We start from the raw sequence: 18,957 nt of genomic DNA on the forward strand, positions 1-18,957 counted from the left end.
CGTTTGAAAATCTGGGGTTCCACACTTTCCTTCCTATGGAAAGGAACTCTCCTTCTCATCCAGATCCCTCATCCAGACAAAAGTGGGGTTTGGCCTCCCAAATTCTGTCTGTCCAAGGATTGCTCCCTGACAAAAAGTCTGGCTGGCCTTGGCCTCCTTGGGGCAGCCTCTAATCAGCCTTTGGAACACTGGGGCTCTGTCCTTTCCTTCCTATGGAGAACTGTCATTCCAATCCAGGAACCCATGGCTGAAATAGAATTTCACCTCCCAAACTCCCCAAATATCCAAACGCTGCTTTCAGTCAAATGCTGCAAGGACAGACAGGTCTCGCTGGCCTTGGCCTCTGGTGACTGCTTCTCATCTGCCTTCAAACCCTGGGGTTTTGTGGTTTCCTTCCTATAGAAAAGAACTGTCCCTCTTGTCCAGGTGCTCTTGGCCTCAAGCCCTTGACCACACTATAGGGACAGAGGAGCTCTGTGTACAGTGGGGTGGAGACTGAGGACATCAGAGGAGAGCCCTGGGAGGGATTGAAGAGTGGTTTCAGAGATGGTGGATCCTTTTCACATAGTAGAAAACAGCCAGAGAAAGAAAGAAATAATACCAAAGGCACCTGGGGAGGTCCAGACTGGAAACCAGGAGAAAGGAATTTCCCTGCCAGGGCAGGGCTGTGGTGCAGCACGTCCCCCAGCAGGAGCCTGGAGCAGCCCCAAGCTTTGTGTGGGCAGGCAGGGGCAGGCAGGAGGCAGAGCTGTCAGCAAAGGAAGGGCCCAGCCAGGTGGGGCAGCCGGGGGATGCCCACACCTGCAGGGACAGAGGCGCAGGGCAGGGACACCGTAGGACAGCCTGGGCTGCACAGGGCACAGGGATGGGCAGCAGCTGCAAGACAGCCCTGACAGAGCCAACTTAGGCAGCACTTTGGCCATGGCAGACACAAAGAGCACCAAAGCCCCAGAGGGTCATTAAAGCCCTTGTGCTGTGTCTGTGCTGCTGAGCTGGGCCAGGCTCCTGGCCCAGAGGCAGCTCCTGGCAAGGGCAGCAGAGCTGCAGAGAGACAGCTCTGGCCAGGAGCAGCTCCTGTGCACAGCCCAGCAGGGCTGGGGCACTGCCAGGGCCCCTCAGGGACACCAGCAGGGCACAGACAGAGCTCCCAGGGGCTCAGCACTGGCAGGGGCTGTGGCATGTCCCAGAGGGGGCTGTGTCACAGCAGCTCCTCTGTGGCTGTGTCATGGAGGAACAGCGCAACTGTGATGTCAGCAAGGGGCTGTGTGACAGCACAGAGTGGGCTGTGTGAGGTCACAGATTGGGCTATGACATCACAGAGTTCTTTGTGTGAGGTCACTGAGCAGCTACAGCATCATAGAGGGTATTCTGTGACATCACAGAGCAGGCTGTGACATCATGGCATGGCTGTGTGACATCATAGAGCTGGCTGTGAGGTCAAAGTGTGTGCTGTGACATTACAGAGTGGCAGTATGACATCACAGAGATGGTTTTGTGACATCACTGAGGGGGTTGTGATATCACACAGCTATCTATGACAGCACAGAGTAGGTGTGAGGCCATAGAGTCGATCCTGCCATCAGAGAGGGTGGCTCTGTGACATCAGAGAGTGGGTTGTGACATCAATGGCTGGCTGTGTAACATCATAGAGCTCGCTGTGACATCACAGAACAAATTGTGATAATGTAGGGTGACATTTGGACATCACAGAGGCTTCTGTGACATCACAGTGCAGCTGAATGACATCATAGGGTTACATCTCAGAGTTGGCTGTGTGACATCACAGGGGGCTTTGTGACATCACAGGGGCTGTGTGACATCACAGGTTGCTGTGTGACATCCCAGGGGCTGTGTGAGGTCACTGGGGAGGTCACTCTGCCCCGGCCCCCCTCACAGTTCCCCCCAGAGCAGTCCAACCCTGCTCGTGCACAGCGGGGTCCCCTGTCCCCCCGGGTCCCCCCGCCCCCGGCACCGCAGCCTCCCCCAGAGGATGTTCCACGAGATCGACCCCAGAGCCTGACACGGGGACGGGGGGCCGGGGCCCTGGGGGTGGCACAGGGGGACAGGGACCCCCCGGCAGTGTCCCCGTGTCCCCCAGGGCCAGAGCCTGGGCCAGGGCTCCTTCACCCTGGTACCAACGAGGCCTTGAGAGTGCTGAAAAAATCCCCAGCAATGCAGCAGCAAAAACCAGATTTAATATTAAGGGACAGCAGCACAAAGGTCCTTGGCAAGAGTCACTGTGCTCCTGACTGGACACTTCAGGCACACCAAGGAAACAAAGCAAGAACAAAACCAAACCAAATCCAGGCAATCACACCAGAAATGAATCGAGTACTTTCCCTGTGTGTGTGTGACACAAGGAGAGTGAGGGCAAGGATAAAAGGAATATGGCCCAAAATCTTACTGAGCTCAACCTTACAGGACGTAACTTATAACTTAACCTCAACTGACACCTTCATCTTCAAAATTTAGCAAAAGAACAACACTAAACAGTATTTAACCTAACTTAAAACCTATGATGTAGCAATTTAACAGAGGAATAATATTTAACAGTATTCAACTTAGCTTATAACTTAGATTAAACATAACAACTTAGCAAAAGAACAACTCTTAGCTGCAGTTAGCTTAGACCTTTTGATTTAATTTAAGGCCTGACTGACTCAGCTATCCAAGCCTCTCAAACCCCTCAGAGAGCAGCATATCTGCCACATTTCCCCAGCACGGGCACTCCTGTGTGCACACAGACCCAGAGTCAGTGCAGGGCACCTGGGAGAAATTCCCCTGAGGGCAGGAAATGCTCCCTGTGGATCCTTTGGCATCTCCCCAGAGGGTGAAGGGTTGAGCCTGGAGGAGTGGGGGGATCAGCCCAGGCTCCGTCGTTGTTGGGGATCCCCGAGTGCAGCAAACGGGAGAGTTCCCGGCTGGGAGAGGCCCCACTCAGAGGGAGTCGCTGGCCCACGAGAGCTCCAAGGGCTCCTTTTGGAGCGCTGTTTGCAGGGCCCCAAGAGAGGGGCTTCAGTCCCAGCAATGGTTCATCCTGGCCGCACTTGGCACCAACAGCTTTCTTTGGCAGGGTGAGAACAGGGATGTTGTGCCACTGAGGGAACAAAACCAGTTCCCAGGGCTGCTCCTCCAGAAAGCAGGAGCTGGTTGGGCAGCAGCAGTGCCTGGAGCAGACAGTGTTTGTGATGAGCTGCAGAGGAGCTGAGCCCAGGGGCTGTTGGCCAAGGCCGAGCCCCAAGGAGCATTTCTCAGCTGGCAGGGCGGGCTGAGAAGGGGAGGGGGGAATGCAGCAGCACAGGGCCCGTGGAACCAAGGGACCATAGTGACACTGTGGGGCCCTGTGAGACCAAGGGACCATTGTGACACTGTGGGGCCCCATGGAATCATGGAGAGCACTGTGACATTGCTGGGCCTCATGGAACCCAGGGGACTGTACTGATGCTGTGTGACTCCATGAAATGTAGGGATCATTGTGACACTGTGAAGCCCCATCAAACCAAGGGTCCATTGTAACACCACAGGGCCTAATGGAACCGTGGAGACCATTAAGACACTTCACAGCCTCATGGAACCAAGAGGCCTTTTTGTACTCTGGGGCACCATGGAATCATGGAGACCGTTGTGACACTGAGGGGACCCATTGGATCATGGAGACCATTGTGATGCTATGAGGGCCCATGGAATAAGCAAAGCATTGTGACACTGTGAGGCTTCATGGAACCAGTGAGACCATGGTGACCCTGGGGGTCCCCAAAGAACCAAGGGGACCATTGTGATGCTGTGGGGCCTCATGAAACCAAGAGGCCTTTGTCACACTGCAGGGCTGCATGGAACCAAAGCTCCAGGGTGACACAGAGGGGCCTCCTGTCATCAATGGTTCACTGTGACACTGTAGAGCCAAAGGAGACCATTGAGACACTGCAAACCCCCAGGGTCCGAAGGTCCATTGTGATATTGCAGGGCTTATGGAACAGAGGAGTCCCGTGACATTGTGGGGCCGGTGGAACCAAGGAGACCATTGTGACACTGCAAGGCCTCATGGAGTCATTGGGACCATAGTGACACTTCAGGGCCTTGTGGAATTGTGGGGACCATTGTGATACTTTGGGGCCTTCTGAAACCTAGGGGCCACTGTGACGTTGTGGGACCCTTTCAAACCTAGGGACCAGTGTCACACTGCAGGTATTCTTGTAATCAACAGGCCATTGTGACATTGTGGGGCCCCACAAAACCAAGGGGACAGAGAGCATATCTGACAGGTTTGGTCTCCCATGGACTGCCTGACTGGTCCAGCTGATCATTGCATGTTGAGGGTCTCTTCTCATCTGCTGCTGAAACACTGGAGCTCCGTGCTTTCCTTCCCAATGGAAAAGAACTCTCCTTCTCCGCCAGGCAACCATGGCCAGAATTGGGATTTCACCTCCAAATTTTCCTTATATCCAAGGATAGTTCCAATAGGAATATTGCCAGGACCAGTCTGGCTGGAAATGGTTTCACAAGGGTCAGGTCTCACCCGTCCCTAAAACCCTGGGGAAGGCTCCATGCTCACCTTCCTATGGAAAAGAACTTTCCTGCTTCTGCAGGTGCCCATGGTTGAGATTATGGTTCCACCTCCAAAATTCCTCAAATCCAAAGACTGCTCCCAGACAAAATCTGCCATTCCTGACAAGTCTGGCTGGCCTTGGACTAGAGAGGCTCTCACCTGCCTTCCAAACACTGGGGCTCTCTGCATTCCTTCCTATGGAAAAAAGCTGCCCTTCTTGTCCTGGTGCCCATGGCCAGAATTGGCATTTCATCTCCAACATTCCCTGTTGTGACAGACTGGAGGAAATTCTTGGCTCAAAACATTTCATGTGTGGGGGAGGAAGGAGCAGGTCCAGCCCTGCCCTGCCCTGGAAGCCCAGCCCTGCCCTGCCCTGGAACCCCAATCCCCCCAGAGCCTCTATCCCAGCCCAGCAGTGGCTGCCAGTCCCTGGCACAGCACAGGCAATGCTCCACAGCCACCTCTGCAGCCCCAGCCCAGCTCCTGAGGGACCAAATGAGCCCAAGCCCCACCTGGGGGAAGGGCCCAGGGAGACCAAGGGGTATTGAAGGCTGACCACAAGGCAAGCACACATCTTGACCCTGCTTCCTCTTGGAATTTCCTTCTGAACTCTGATGGAATCCAGGAGTTGGTAGCTGTGTGTGTGCTTCTCTGTATCTTTTTTGTCTTTCTTTCTGTGTCTTCTTCTTCTGTTTCTCTTGCAAATTTTGATTAACATTACATTGAACAGGCTTAGAGTTTGTGAAGTTGAATGGGTCAAGTCAATGCTTTGAGAAATGTTTTTTGTTGATTGAATGTCTGTTGTAGTTTGACATAAGAAGATTTTTAAAAAGTAATACAAAACTTTTTGTGTAACTGACAATCTGTTAAACCACTGAGATACTGAACATGCCTCTGTGAAACACATAGGTAAAAGACAAAAAACCCAGGAGCCTCCTCTTTCTTTTCCAGTCAACAAAGAAGCAGCGGGCCCCGGCCCTGGCCCCCATCTCAACCAAACCAAACCAAACCAAACCCAACCAAACCAAACCCAACCAAACCAAACCAAACCAAACCAAACCAAGCAACCCTGCCATGGGCTGATTTTCCCCTTCCCCCCTCCCCAGGCTGCCCTCCCCTCCCCATTGGCCCCATTCTGACCGAACCAAACCCCAACAACTCCCAAACAGGAAAACAAAAGAGGCTACAAAACCCCAAACAGAACAAAGCCAATCACAGCCATTAAAATCTCACCATGAAGTCCCCTCCCCCTAACACAACTAAAACCAAAAACCCCTACAACCTAAACCCATACAAAATAACACTACAACTAAAATTAAACACAAAAAAAACCCCCAAAACCAACCATAAAACCAATCCTAACACAACCCAACCACAACTTCCACCACAAGTTACTGGCAGGTCAGGTGTTAATCCTTTCAAGACTTCATTGCTCCATCGAGTAAAAGAAAAAAACAAAATACCAGCATATAAAAAAATATATAAAACTATTAAAGTCAGTAAAGGAGAAATTAAATCCCAAATAAAAAAGAAGAAAAAATACCTTAATCTTAAAACTAAAATCCTCTTGTAAACTATAATGAAAAAACTCTTTTTCTTTATAACACAAAATCTTTTTTAAAAAATTACAATTAATATTAAAAAAAACCCCTCCATACTAAAATAAACAAATGTTAAAATAACTGTAATTTTATCAAAAGTTTAAACAGCTGGGAAAAAAAATCCAAGTAATCCAGTATCCCCAAGAGAAGATCTCTATTCCCAGAGATAAAAATAATTTTAAAAGTAAAAAATAAAAACTTTGACCCTTAAAGAACTCATCTTTAAAACAATACCCCATAAGTTGACATGGCCCATCTACAAGCTGTGAAAAAGCTTGTAGCAAAAAAAACAACTTCACAAGAGCAAAGTTCCCCAGACAACTGTTATCCATGAAAAAATTAGGAACCAAAAAAAAAAAAAATTCTTCTTGTAAAAAATCTCCATAACCTTAACAAGAAAAACTTCTCTCCCCAAGTAAACTAAAAAAAGACTACTCTTGAAATAACAAACCAACTAGAAATTTTAAGTTTACTTTACATTGTCAGTAAAAGGAAAAAGTTATAAAGAAAAAAAAGTGTTCTAAAGGGTTTATTTGGTTTATTTTAGTTCTTACTAGATTTTTTCTTTTTCAATTTACTTTTAATAAAAATTTCTTTATACCCTTTTAAAATGTTAGGCCTAGTTTACCTTTCCTGTAATCCTATCTCACAATAAATTAAATACATAAATGATTAACCGACACTAAATCTCACTACACTCATCAATACATTATTTAAGAAATCTCAATATTGGAAAAATCTTAAATTAACAAACTAAAACCACTACAATGTCATAATAAACCGTTTGCCAAAGTTTCTCTGATTTTCTAAAGCTCCCAGTAGTGACTGTTTCGTTCTTTTCAGCTCCTGAGAATCTTTGTCCAACTCAGAGGACACAAACAACTGTAAATTCATTTCAAATGTCTCATTGAGAGAGTTTTTTAGGGGATGGGGGTCAGGGCTTGTGTGTCCTGCTTGGCCCAGCCCAGGCAGGGCTTTCCCAGCCACATTCCACACTCCATTGCCCAGCTGGAGCCGCTGGTGCCTCTGAGTTGTGCTGCCCCAGCCCCAGGGACGCTCTCCTTGTCTGCCCATTCCCCCACGGTCTCTGGGCAGGGATGGCCTCACTGGGGGCTGCTGACATCCTCAGCAACTTGGAGGCTGCTGCTGAATTTCACTGCTCCAGAGGCTTGTTCAGCCTTCAGCTCTTCAGTGCAGGAATTCAGTGTCCCAGGGCTCATGAACATTCAGAACACCTTAACAAGCCAAGCCTCTGGGAATAATTTGACTTTAATTTTCAAATATTTTGTGGTTAAGTAGATCTCAATAGTGCATTCAAACTGAATACATGATATTAAAAAGACAGCAAGAAGAGATTTTTTAGGTCCTGTTTAGTTTTTTTTTCCTGTTAATTCATTGATTTGTGCAATCTCTGATTGACACTGAATCCAGGTACTTCCTCATGCAGTTTGAATGGATATGAAAATCAAGACCCTTCATGGCTGACAATCAATCAGACTCTGTCCCTACCCCCACACCACCATTTCCCCCATCCAAGCCCTGGCACTCAGAGCAGCCTTGTGCAAATCTCAGCTCCCTCCAGCCCAGGCTGCACCTGCAGCTTTCAGCTCCTTGGCTCCAACACCCACCTGCTTTCCTTGGAGAAGGAGCTGCCCGAGACACAGAGGGATGTTCATTTCTTGTCAGCCAACAAAGCCAAGGGAAGGCACAGCTCCATCCAATGCCAAAGTCATTCCTCTGCTGGATATTAAATCCACTTTGCACAGCAGACAGTCTCAGAGCAATGGAAAACACCTTCTGTGCCCAGCACAGATCCCAAGGTCCCCCCAAACCCTCCCTGCCCTGATTCTGTCCAGATTTGTTCTTTGCACACACGAGTCACAGGCTGAAGTCAGGAGCTCCCTCCATGCCCAGAGGGAGGAAAAGAGAGAAAGGGGATGAAGAGCTCTCCTGTGCAGAGCCAAGGTCCAAGTGCCCCTGCAGTGGGAACCACAGCTCATCAGGTTTGTGTCCTTTGGGCTCAGGGCCTGGTGACACTCAGAGGCACAGAAAGGTTTCTTGCCAACAAACACAAGTTGAACATTTGAGCAGTTTAATAACCATCACAGCTCTTCCCTCATGTCCCCCACCAAGGGATTTCTGTTCTGGAACAGTTTTAGATAAGGACATAAGCAAAGGTAATTCTGTGATAGATATAAACACAATTAGGATGTGTACTAAGGTGATATTTATTTGAATATCAGAAAGATTGAGAAACTCCCTGAAGTTCAAAACAGGAACCCAGTCAGTTGAGAGGCACTTGAATGACCAGAGAGCACCTGGAGGAAGAAATCTGGGACCAATGGGAAGGACGAAGATCCAGTGTGTCTAATGAAGAGATATGCAGAGAGATGGCCATTTAAACAGGAGAGCTGGTAACACCTGAAGGAAAAGGGAGGTGATATAATACACAGATTATTGAAGACTCAAGCAGAGGGGAAGATCAGTAGTTCTTCTCCTGCCATCAGTGCACTTCCAGTAAAATGCTGTTCCTGGTGGGAAAATTTTGCCATGTCTTAAGAGTACTCAAATGACCCAGATAATGAAAATGTGCTTGCATATTATGAAATTTACAAGTATTAAAACCTGTGCCCCTTTCCAGGAAGACATTAGCTGTGTGCCCATGGACAGGCAGTGCCACTTGTGCCCTGAGGTGCCCAGCTGGGATTGGATCTCTCCCAGAGCACCTGAGGGAGAGCAGAGCACCTTGCAAGCTGCAGGTCCCTGACAGCCTCACAGGGCTCCTGTCCCATCAACATCTGCTCTGCTCCAGTCTGAAACAGGGCCCAGCATGGTGCCGGGATCATCAGAGAGCTGAGGTGTGTGTTGGAATTCAATGGCCTCCCCATCCCGCAGCAGCCCTGCATTTCCCTGCTGCAGCCTTGGTCTCCAGCCCAGCCATGGAGGCTCTTTGGGCTCTGGAGTGTTGCTGCAGACCCCAAGGGCAGCTGAGCTTGGCCTTTGGCACAGTCAGGCCTGGCCAGCGCAGGCCATGCTCAGCAATTGCTTGTGTGTGCCTGGCCTTGCTGTCAGCCCCGTGAGCGGCTGCGTGGCCCCTTTGTGGCCCTGTGCTGGCCCAGCCATGGTGGCCCAGCCCCTGTGCAGGCCCAGCCCAGGCCAGGAGCATTGCGGCTGGGAACGGCCCCTGTGCCGTGGTGCCCACAGCAGCCTTGGGGCTCTGTGCCCCATGGCCTCCCTGCTGGGCAGCCCCTGCCAGCTCCTGCAGAACCCGTGGCACCTGTGGGGCTGCACAGACAGCCCTGCCCCGGGCTCTGCCGGCCTCTGGGCCGGCAGAGAGGCAGCCAGGGCTGGCCATGGCCGGGAACAGGCCCTGAGCCCCGCAGGAGGATGGAGCTGGGCCACAGCCAAACTCAGCCCAGGCCAAAGCTGGGCTCAGCAGCCAGGCCTGCCAACACATGGGCACAGAGGCTGGTGCTGACAAATGTCCTGGGCCCCCTCCCTGCTCTGTCCATGCCACCAAGGGCACAGAGCAGCCTCCTCTCTGGCCACTTGTCTGTTTGCAATGCCTTGCACAGGCGCTGGCCCTGCCCCACAAGGCCTGGCCTGAGCCCTGCCCCTGCACGCTCAGCCAGGCTGAGATGGACACTGATGGTTTCTGGGCCAGGCTCTCGGAGCCCAGCCCAGCTCCCTGCAAGCTCTGCCAGCTGCCCTGAGCTCTGGGCAGCACCAAGGGCCTCTCTGAGCCCAGCCCAGCCCAGCCGGCTCTGGCCCCACAGCTCTGCTCAGGCCAGGCTGCTCTGGCCACTGGCCCCACGGCCTCAGCCCCTGCCAAGGCCACAGCAGCAGCTGCAGCTGCCACAGGACTCAGCCCCAGCCATGGGGGAAGGTGCTTGGCCAAGGCCAAAGGAGGCTCCCTGGCTGCCCTGCTGCCCTCGGCCTGAGGTGCTGAGAGCTCTGCAGCCCCTGCTGCCATCCCATCTGCCCAGGGCAGCGCAAGAGCCCCAGCCTTGGGGCCCTCAAGAGCTGCTCCTGCTCCCGGCCCAGGGCCCATTGCAAAGCTGGGACAGCAGCCACAAAGCTGTGCCCATTTCTGTTCATTGCTGCTCTCATCGACATGGATCCTCAGCCTTTTGGAGGTTGCTAATGAATTTTATTACTCCAGCGGCCTCTTTCTTCAGCTCTTCAGTTCAGGAATTCAGTGAATAAGGCTGATAAACATCTCTTTAAAACACCTGAACAAGAACAGGCCTCAGGAATAATGGAAGTTTTCAATTCTTCTGTGGTTAATTAGACAAATTTCAGAAGTGTTTTCAATGTGAATCTGCTGTATTGAAAAAAAAAAAAGGGAAGAGAATATTTTATCCAGTATTGTTTTTCTGTTTATAGTTTGGTATAATCAATGTCCAATTGATATTGACCCCCAGCACCTCCCAATGCAGTGTGGAGAGATATAAAAATCAAGACCCTTCATGGCTGACAATCAATAACACTTTGTCACACCCCCTCCCCACCATTTCCCTCATCCAACCCCTGGCACTCTGATGGATCAGGAATGGTGTGGCCAGCAGGAGCAGGGCAGTGATTCTTCCCCTGTGCTTGGCACTGGTTGGGCAGCACCTCAAGTGCTGTGTCCAGTTCTGGGGCCCTCAATTTAGGAAGGACATGGAGGGGCTGGAGCGTGTCCAGAGATGGGCAACAAGGCTGGGGAGGGATCTGGAGCACAAGTCCTGAGAGGAGCAGCTGAGGGAGCTGGGGTTGTTTATCCTGGAGAAGAGGAGGCTCAGGGGAGACCTCATCACTCTCTACAACTCCCTGACAGGAGGGTGCAGCCAGGTGGGGGTTGGGCTCTTTTCCCAGGGAACAGTGACAGGACAAGAGGACACAGCCTTCAGCTGCACCAGGGGACATTTAGGCTGGACATTAGGAAATATTCTTCACACAGAGGGTGATGGAGCAATGGCATGGGCTGCCCAGGGAGGTGGGTGAGTCACCGTCCCTGGAGGTGTGTAAGGAAAGACTGGATGTGGCACTCAGTGCCATGGCCTGGGTGACAAGGTGGTGTTGGATGCCAGGTTGGACTTGATGCTCTCCAAGGTCATTTCCAGCCTGGTTGATTCTCTGATGATTGTGACACTGCAGGGCCCTGGGGAAGCAAGGGGCCATTGTGACACTGCGGGGCCTGGTGTCACCAAGAGGACCATGGTGACACTGTGTACAACATGGCAGCACAGAGCCAAGGGGCCATGGTGACACTGTGGGGCTGAATGGAAGCAAGGAGTCCATGGTGACAGTCTGGGCCCTGCTGGAACCACAGAGGCCACTGTGACACTGCAGGGCCCTGTGGAACCATGCAGAGCATTGTGACAGAGCAGGACCTGGTGTCACGATGGGACCATTGTGACACTGCAGGGCGCCATGGACCCAAGGGGCCAGTGCTGCTCCTCAGGGACTCCTGGAATGAAGGAAACATGTTTGACATCATGGTGGCCCTTGGGACAAGAGGCCATTGTGACACTGTGGAACCAAGGAGAGCATTGCTGCCCTGCCAGACCTGATGGAACCAAGGATCCATTGTGACACTGCAGGGCCCAAGGATCCAAGGGACTTTGTGACACCAAGGGGTCCCATGGAACCAAAGGGACATGGTGACACTGGGAGGCCTCATGGAATCATGGAGACCATTGGGACACTCAGGGGCCTCATGAAAGCATGGTGACACCAAATTGTCTGGGAGTGTGGATCTGCTGGAGGGTAGGAGGGCTCTGCACAGGGCCCTGGACAGGCAAGTCCAAGTGCCGGATCCTGCACTTTGGCCACAACAACCCCTGCAGCACTACAGGCTGGGGACAGAGTGGCTGGAGAGCAGCCAGGCAGAAAGGGACCTGCAGGGACTGATGGACAGCAGGCTGGACACGAGGCAGCAGTGTGCCCAGGTGGGCAAGAAGGCCAATGGCTCCTGGCCTGGATCAGGAATGGTGTGGCCAGCAGGAGCAGGGCAGGGATTCTTCTACTGTGCTCGGGGGCACTGCTTGGGCAGCACCTTGAGTGCTGTGTCCATATCTGAGCCCCCTGGAGTGGGCAAGAGGAAGAAATTTGTAGCAGGAGGAGTAAATAAGCAAAGGTGCAGCCAAAGAAATTCTCAGGGCAGTTTGGGGGTGGCTGCCAGGCAGCCTTGGCTCTGAGCAACAGCGTCTGCAGTGGCACAGGAAACTCCCAGCTGATGGGAACAAACTTTCTGGCTGAGTGCAGAGGCCAGGACAAAGCTGAGTGGTTTCCCTGGTGTCCCGCAGGCCTTGCTGGCCCCAGGGGCTGATGGCATTTGTGCTCCCTCAGGTTCATGTCCCCACAGCAACAGCATGGGGGTGCTGGCCCTGCTGTGTGCAATGCAAACAGGGGCTGCTGAGGCAGTGCTGCCGTGTCTGTGCCTGCAAGGATGGGGCACCTGTGTGAGCTGGGGGAGAGGCCAGGGCTGCAGAGGGGGGATGTTGTTGGCAGCTGCATGAGGACGCTCTGGGACGCTGCCCTGGGCTGTGCAGCGCACTGGGCATGGATCAGCCCCTGCTCTGCTGCTCCTTCCCGTCTGCCCCAGGGCCCTTGCAGAGCCCCAGCCATGCTGTTTACCCCCAGCCTGCCCACGGCCAGCCTGGGGCTGCTGACGGGGGTTTCTGTGTTGAGCATTGGCCTGGCCGTGTTCTTGAGAGAGCCTGGGCAAGGAGCCTGGAGCCCCCAGGGCCTGGCCTGAGGCGTCAGCGCTGCCCCAGCAGTGCCCATGGCCTGTCCCTGCTGCAGCCCCGGCACTGCCACCCCCAGGGCTGTGCCCGGCCCCGAGAGCACTCAGGCCCTGCAGCAACACCAGGGCCACCAGGGCAGCGGGGCAGGGCCACGGCAGCAGCACTGGCAACACCAAGTGCTGCTGCTGCTGCTGCTGCTGGGCACAGCTGCTGGGCCAGCACTGATCTGCCCCAGCTCTGCACACAGACATTGCTGCTGCAGCTCCAGAGAAGGCAACAAAAGGGCATCTCTGCAGAAAACTCTGCTGGGAGATCCTTTAGTTCCTTTAAAGCCATTGAGAGCACAACCACTCACTGACACAGTCTGTGGCCACAGGGAAGGTGGAGAGAAACAAAATGAGAAATAGCACAAAGATTTGCATTTCTTTGTGGACAATAAGAAAATACTAAAACAAAGGAAAAGAACCTCCAAAATTAAATCAACAAGAAGGATCAAAGATAACTTTTACTACAAATGATTTGCAGAAATTGGCCAACAGTTTAATGTTTCTGAAACCATCCAGTGATCAGTCTCCACACTGCAGCCTTGAGCTCCTGGTTCCTCAGGCTGTAGATGAGGGGGTTTAGGGCTGGAGGAATCACCAAGTACAGAACTGACAGGGCCAGATCCAGGGATGGGGAGGACAGGGAAGGGGGCTTCAGGTAGGCAAAAAAGCCAGTGCTGAGGAAAAGGGAGACCACGGCCAGGTGAGGGAGGCAGGTGGAAAAGGCTTTGTGCCGTCCCTGCTCAGAGGGGATCCTCAGCACAGCCCTGAAGATCTGCACATAGGAGAAAACAATGAACACAAAACAACCAGAAGATAAACACACACTAACAGCAAGAAGCCCAAGTTCCCTGACAGAGGATTTGGCACAGGAGAGCTTGAGGATCTGTGGGATTTCACAGAAGAACTGGCCCAGGGCATTGCCATGGCACAGGGGCAGGGAAAATGTATTGGCTGTGTGCATGAGAGCATTGAGAAAGGCACAGGCCCAGGCAGCTGCTGCCATGTGGGCACAAGCTCTGCTGCCCAGGAAGGTCCCGTAGTGCAGGGGTTTGCAGATGGACACGTAGCGGTCGTAGCACATGATGGTCAGGAGATAAAACTCTAATCCAAGGAAGAAGAAAATCAGAAAGACTTGGGCAGCACATCCAGTGTAGGAGATGATCCTGGTGTCCCAGAGGGAATTGTGCATGGCTTTGGGGACAGTGGTGCAGATGGAGCCCAGGTCGGCGAGGGCCAGGTTGAGCAGGAAGAAGAACATGGGCGTGTGCAGGTGGTGGCCGCAGGCTACGGCGCTGATGATGAGGCCGTTGCCCAGGAGGGCAGCCAGGGAGATGCCCAGCAAGAGGCAGAAGTGCAGGAGCTGCAGCTGCCGTGTGTCTGCCAATGCCAGCAGGAGGAAGTGCCTGATGGAGCTGCTGTTGGACATTTGCTGGGGCTGCACATGGGCACCTGTTCATGGAGAAAGGACAGTGACAAGTCAGGAGAGGCTGCTTTGGGCCAAACCTGGGCCATTCCCTGCAGACTGCCCCGCTGGGACTCACCCAGCCTTGTTTCTGCTCTGGGAAAACCTTCACCCAGGTCCCTGCCTGAGCTCCAGTTGTGCTGGCTGAGTGTGCCAGGAGCAGCCAGGCCTGTGTGTGGGGGGTCTCAAGGAGCCATCCCTGCCTCACTGCCCTGGGTTTGTGGCCATGAGGCAGAGGGACAAGGCTGGATATTCAGGATTTGTCAGGGGAATCACTCCTAATGCAGACAGGCTTGGTAGCAACTGAACTCCCACTTTTAAAGGAGGGCAGGAATGGATTTTAGGAATTGTTTTCCTACCCACACATCATTCCTGGCTCTCTGAGGTCACAAATCCCCAGCATTTCTGCTGCTCTCAGAGTTTGCCACTGAGAGATGGGAGAGACAAAGGATTCCCCGTGGCTCAGGGAAGGTGAGGGGCTGGATGGGCTTGTTCCCAGCTACCCTGGCTTTGCAGCTTTGGCTGCAATCAGAGCACAATCACACTCCCAGGTCAGCCTGGGATAAACCAGACCCTGCCCAGAGCAGAGGGATCCCTGAATGTCTCACCCTCTCTCAAGGTCTCTGGGCAAGGTCTCAGCACCCCCTTGTGCCAAGGACACTCACGGCTTCCTGGGCAAACCCAGCAGCATTTCCTCAGCTGTGGCAGCTCTGCCCTTCCCCGTGGGACATTCAGGGAACTCCCAGAGGCTCTGGCACAGATTTGCACCCAGGAGGGCAGCTCAGAGCCTGGCAGGGCACAGCAAGGAGATCCCTGGCTGTGCCCATGATGGGATCTCAGGGAGGGGGCTCAGCTCATTCCCCTTTGCCATGGACTGCTTTGCCCACAGCCCCACAGGTGCCAGGGAAGCTTGGACACCCCATTCCCATGGACAGCCCTGCCTGGCAGGAATGCCAAGGGCAGTGCCTGACTCAGCTGCTGCAGATGCCAGAGCCTCCCTGAGAGCAGCAGGTAACAGTGCCAATGTCAGGGCAGTGCAGAAGCAAGAGCAGATGTTGTGGTGCTGTGCCTGAGAGGGCAGGGCAGAGACAGCCGGGCACTCAGGACAGTGTTCCCGTGCCCAGCTGTGCCCGGCACCTCCCACACACCAACAGTGCCCTCCTGCCCCAGCCCTGCTCTCTCCAGCCCCCTCTCCTTCCCTGAGCATCTCCCTGGGCCTGGACATTCCCTGCTGAGAGGAGCCTTGTCCCTGCCAGCGCTCACAGAGCCCATGCCAGCCTGTGTGCCCTGGCTGGGGCCCTACAGAAACCTGCCTGTGTGCAGGGCCCTGGCTGGGGCAGGCTCTGTGTGCAGCTGGGCAAGGGCAGCTCAGGAGAGCCCTGCTGGGCCCTGCAAAGGTGCTGCTGTTGCTGTGCAGGGCTGAGGAGTGGCTGAGGGCCCTTTGGGAGGCTCCCAGCAGAGACACTGATCAACTTAATTTACAGTTCTGGACTCTCTGTAAATGCTCAAATATTCCTTTGATGATCCTGTGTATCCCTTTCAACTCCGAATGTCCTGGGATTCTTGGATTACAATTCCTTTTCTGCTTCTCTCATCCCCTTGTTTTTTATAATCAAAAGAGAAAAAAATTCCCTTGCAACAGTGTTCGAAGAGTAAAGTAAAAACCAGACCTTTATTGGAAGCTTCCAGGTGTCCCAGTGGGGATGGGGCACACCCAGGGCCTGATTTCAACAATTAATTAAGGTTGATTAGTTAGGATATTTAACAGGAACATCCAATAGGAGATTCACTTACCCCAGTTACACATCCCTGGCTCAATCCATTAGAGTAGGTCCAAGGGCTTCTCTGCCTTCACTTTTTGTTATGACTGCTCACATTCTGGTCAAAAAACAAAATGTTCTTCTTGTAGGTCCTCTTCCTGATAATAAGACTATACAGGATACTATATGTATTGTATACTATATGTATTTCAGGAATGCATTTAGACAATCAGCTTATTTTTCTAAAATCAAAGAAAAAGGTTAGGGAAAAAAATAAAGTTAATAAAGGATTCTAGTTATAGATGCAATAGTAATAGAGTTCATTAAGAGTTTAATAGACTTAAAAAAGGAATAAAGATTTATAATTATGTAATAGTAATTTGTAGAGCTACAAATATATGAAAATTGTATAAAATAAATCTTTTTGTCATTACCCCAGTGTTCCCATCCTTCTTCAAGCAGGAAATGGAAAACACTCTCAGGAAAGCTCCTGATCTTTCCAGCAATCCCAGGCTTACCTTCTTTGGGAAGTGTCCTGTGGAGCTGTGCCCAGGCTGGTCTGGAGCTGGGAGCAGCCCTGCCCCACCCAGCCCCTCTCAGCAGCAGCCCCTGCCCTGCTCAGGGCGGCTCCTTCCCCCCAGAGCTTCTCCCCAGCGCTGGGAGCAGCTGCCAGGGCCGGCTGAGAGCTGTCCCTGGCAGGCAGCAGAGTCCCTGCCCCAGCACAGCGCCCTGGGCTGCAGGACCCTGCTCTGCAGGACAGCCCTGGGCACCCCTGGCTGCTCTGCACAAGAGACAAGCAGAGAATGCACTCACAGGCTCTGCAGGCATTGGGATGTTCCAGCTGCAGGAGATGGCTCCAGGAGCTGCAGCTGCACTGTCCTGCAGCCAGAGGTTCCTGTGCCAAGGGCTGGCAGTGATTGTGCCCCAGGCACTTCTCAGCCCCTTCCCAGCCCTGACTGATTGAAGCTCTCTGTGCCTCTGGGCTGTGCCTGGGCTGGCTGCAGGCAGTGCCCCAGCCCTGCTGGGCTGGCAGAAGAGCTGCTCATCCAGAGAAATGTGCTTTTGAAGCTCTTCTTGGTGAGCAGGAGCTGCCTCTGTGCCAGGAGCCCAGCCCAGCTCAGCAGCACAGACACAGCACCAGGACTTTAATCAGCCTCTGGGGCTTTGTGCTCAGGCCATGAACATCAGTCCCTGAGAGGGAGCTGAAGAAACCTCTCCAGAACTCCAAGGCAGAATCCAACTCCAAAGTTTCTTGGACTTGTAATGGGTCCCAGAGAGGGACATGACTGAGAAAGAGTCCCCAGGCCCCAGGCAGAGCAGAGAACTGCAGGCAGTGATGACAGGTGGGGACAAAGAGAAGCCAAGTCTTGGTGCCCTGGGGCACAGCAGGGTCTGTGCCAGCAAGGGCTGGGAGGAGACACCTTGTGCTGAGGCCCTGGGGCCTCCTGGCACAGCCCCAGCCAGGCTGGGCACTGTCAGCCCCTTGTGCTGCCCTCAGCATCCCCCCCTAGCCCACATCCCAGTGGCCTCAAGGATCTGCTGCAAGGAGTCCCTGGGGAGCCTTGCTCAGCAATGGCCCTGGGGGCTCCTTCATGCTCCCTGCAGGGACTGCAGGTTTTTCAAAGGACTTTGGCTTTGGCTTTTGCCTTGGAGTCTCTGAGAGGTTTGTGCAATCATGGCCTCCAATTATCTGCTGTAATTAGTCCCTGGAGAGGCTTTGTCAGTAACAACACTCCGTGGGGATCATTAATACTTCAAGGTACTTCAGTTATTTGAAGGTACTTGGTGTTTCCATTTTGATACAGACTCTGTGAGAGGTTTGTGCAATCATGGCCCCAATTATCTGCTTTAATGAGTCCCTGGAGAGCTTTGTACTGACACTCAGTGGGGCTCATTAATTCCTTGAGATACTCAAGGTTTTTAAGGTACTTTGGATGTTCCTTTCCACTCTGAATCTCTGAGAGGTTTTTGTCCAATTCTGGCCTCCAATTCTCTCTTCCAGGAGTCCATGAGGATCCTGTGTTGGGGATGGACCTCAGTGGGACCCACTCATGCCTGGAGACACTTTGGGTGTTTCCTCTGACTTTGATTCCTGGAAAGGTTTGTGCAATCCCCTTTTAGGCCCTGAGGTTCCAGGGCTCAGTTCCAAATGCACCTCAGGGCTCATTAGGATCAAGCAAGTTCTGACAAACCATGGCTCTGCCTTGATTTCCCTCTGCTTTTGTGCAGTTCATCGGGAAGTTTTCCTTTTACAGTTATGGAGAAATATTTCAAAGAGCTTCTAAGAAATATGTATTCCTATCTTAATGGGTGCCTTTATTGCTGTTCATATTATCAAAGAGCTGATTGCAGCATTCTGTGATTGATATTGATCCAGGGTCTCTCCTAAGGAGGTCTGGCCAGGTCAGAGAAGTTGTACTTTGAGAGCTGATATAGCATAGACAACCTTATCCCACATTCCCCAACCCCATGGGAGAAATTATTTCTGGTTTCAAAAATTTAAATGGTTTATTAAGACCTTATCAAAATACAACAGAAGACTGAATCAAGAAAAGAATACAGCACTTGGAGCAAAGAATTCAGTCACTCTGTGCTCATCTACAAAATGGATGTTCTGTCTTTTACACCTCTAGCCCCTCCCAAAGTCTTGTCAATCTACTCCTTCTTCTCTGTCCAGTGGTGGAGATCACTGTCTCACACCTTGATTGGAGGTCAGGTGCTGCCATAGGAACAAGCCAACCCTCCCAAATGCCCCAACTACTGAGGCCATCCTGTGATAGCAATGCAAGGGGGAGGGGAAGGATAACTGT

Source organism: Agelaius phoeniceus, assembly GCF_051311805.1.
Source record: "Agelaius phoeniceus isolate bAgePho1 chromosome W unlocalized genomic scaffold, bAgePho1.hap1 SUPER_W_unloc_2, whole genome shotgun sequence".
Lineage (NCBI taxonomy): Eukaryota > Metazoa > Chordata > Aves > Passeriformes > Icteridae > Agelaius > Agelaius phoeniceus.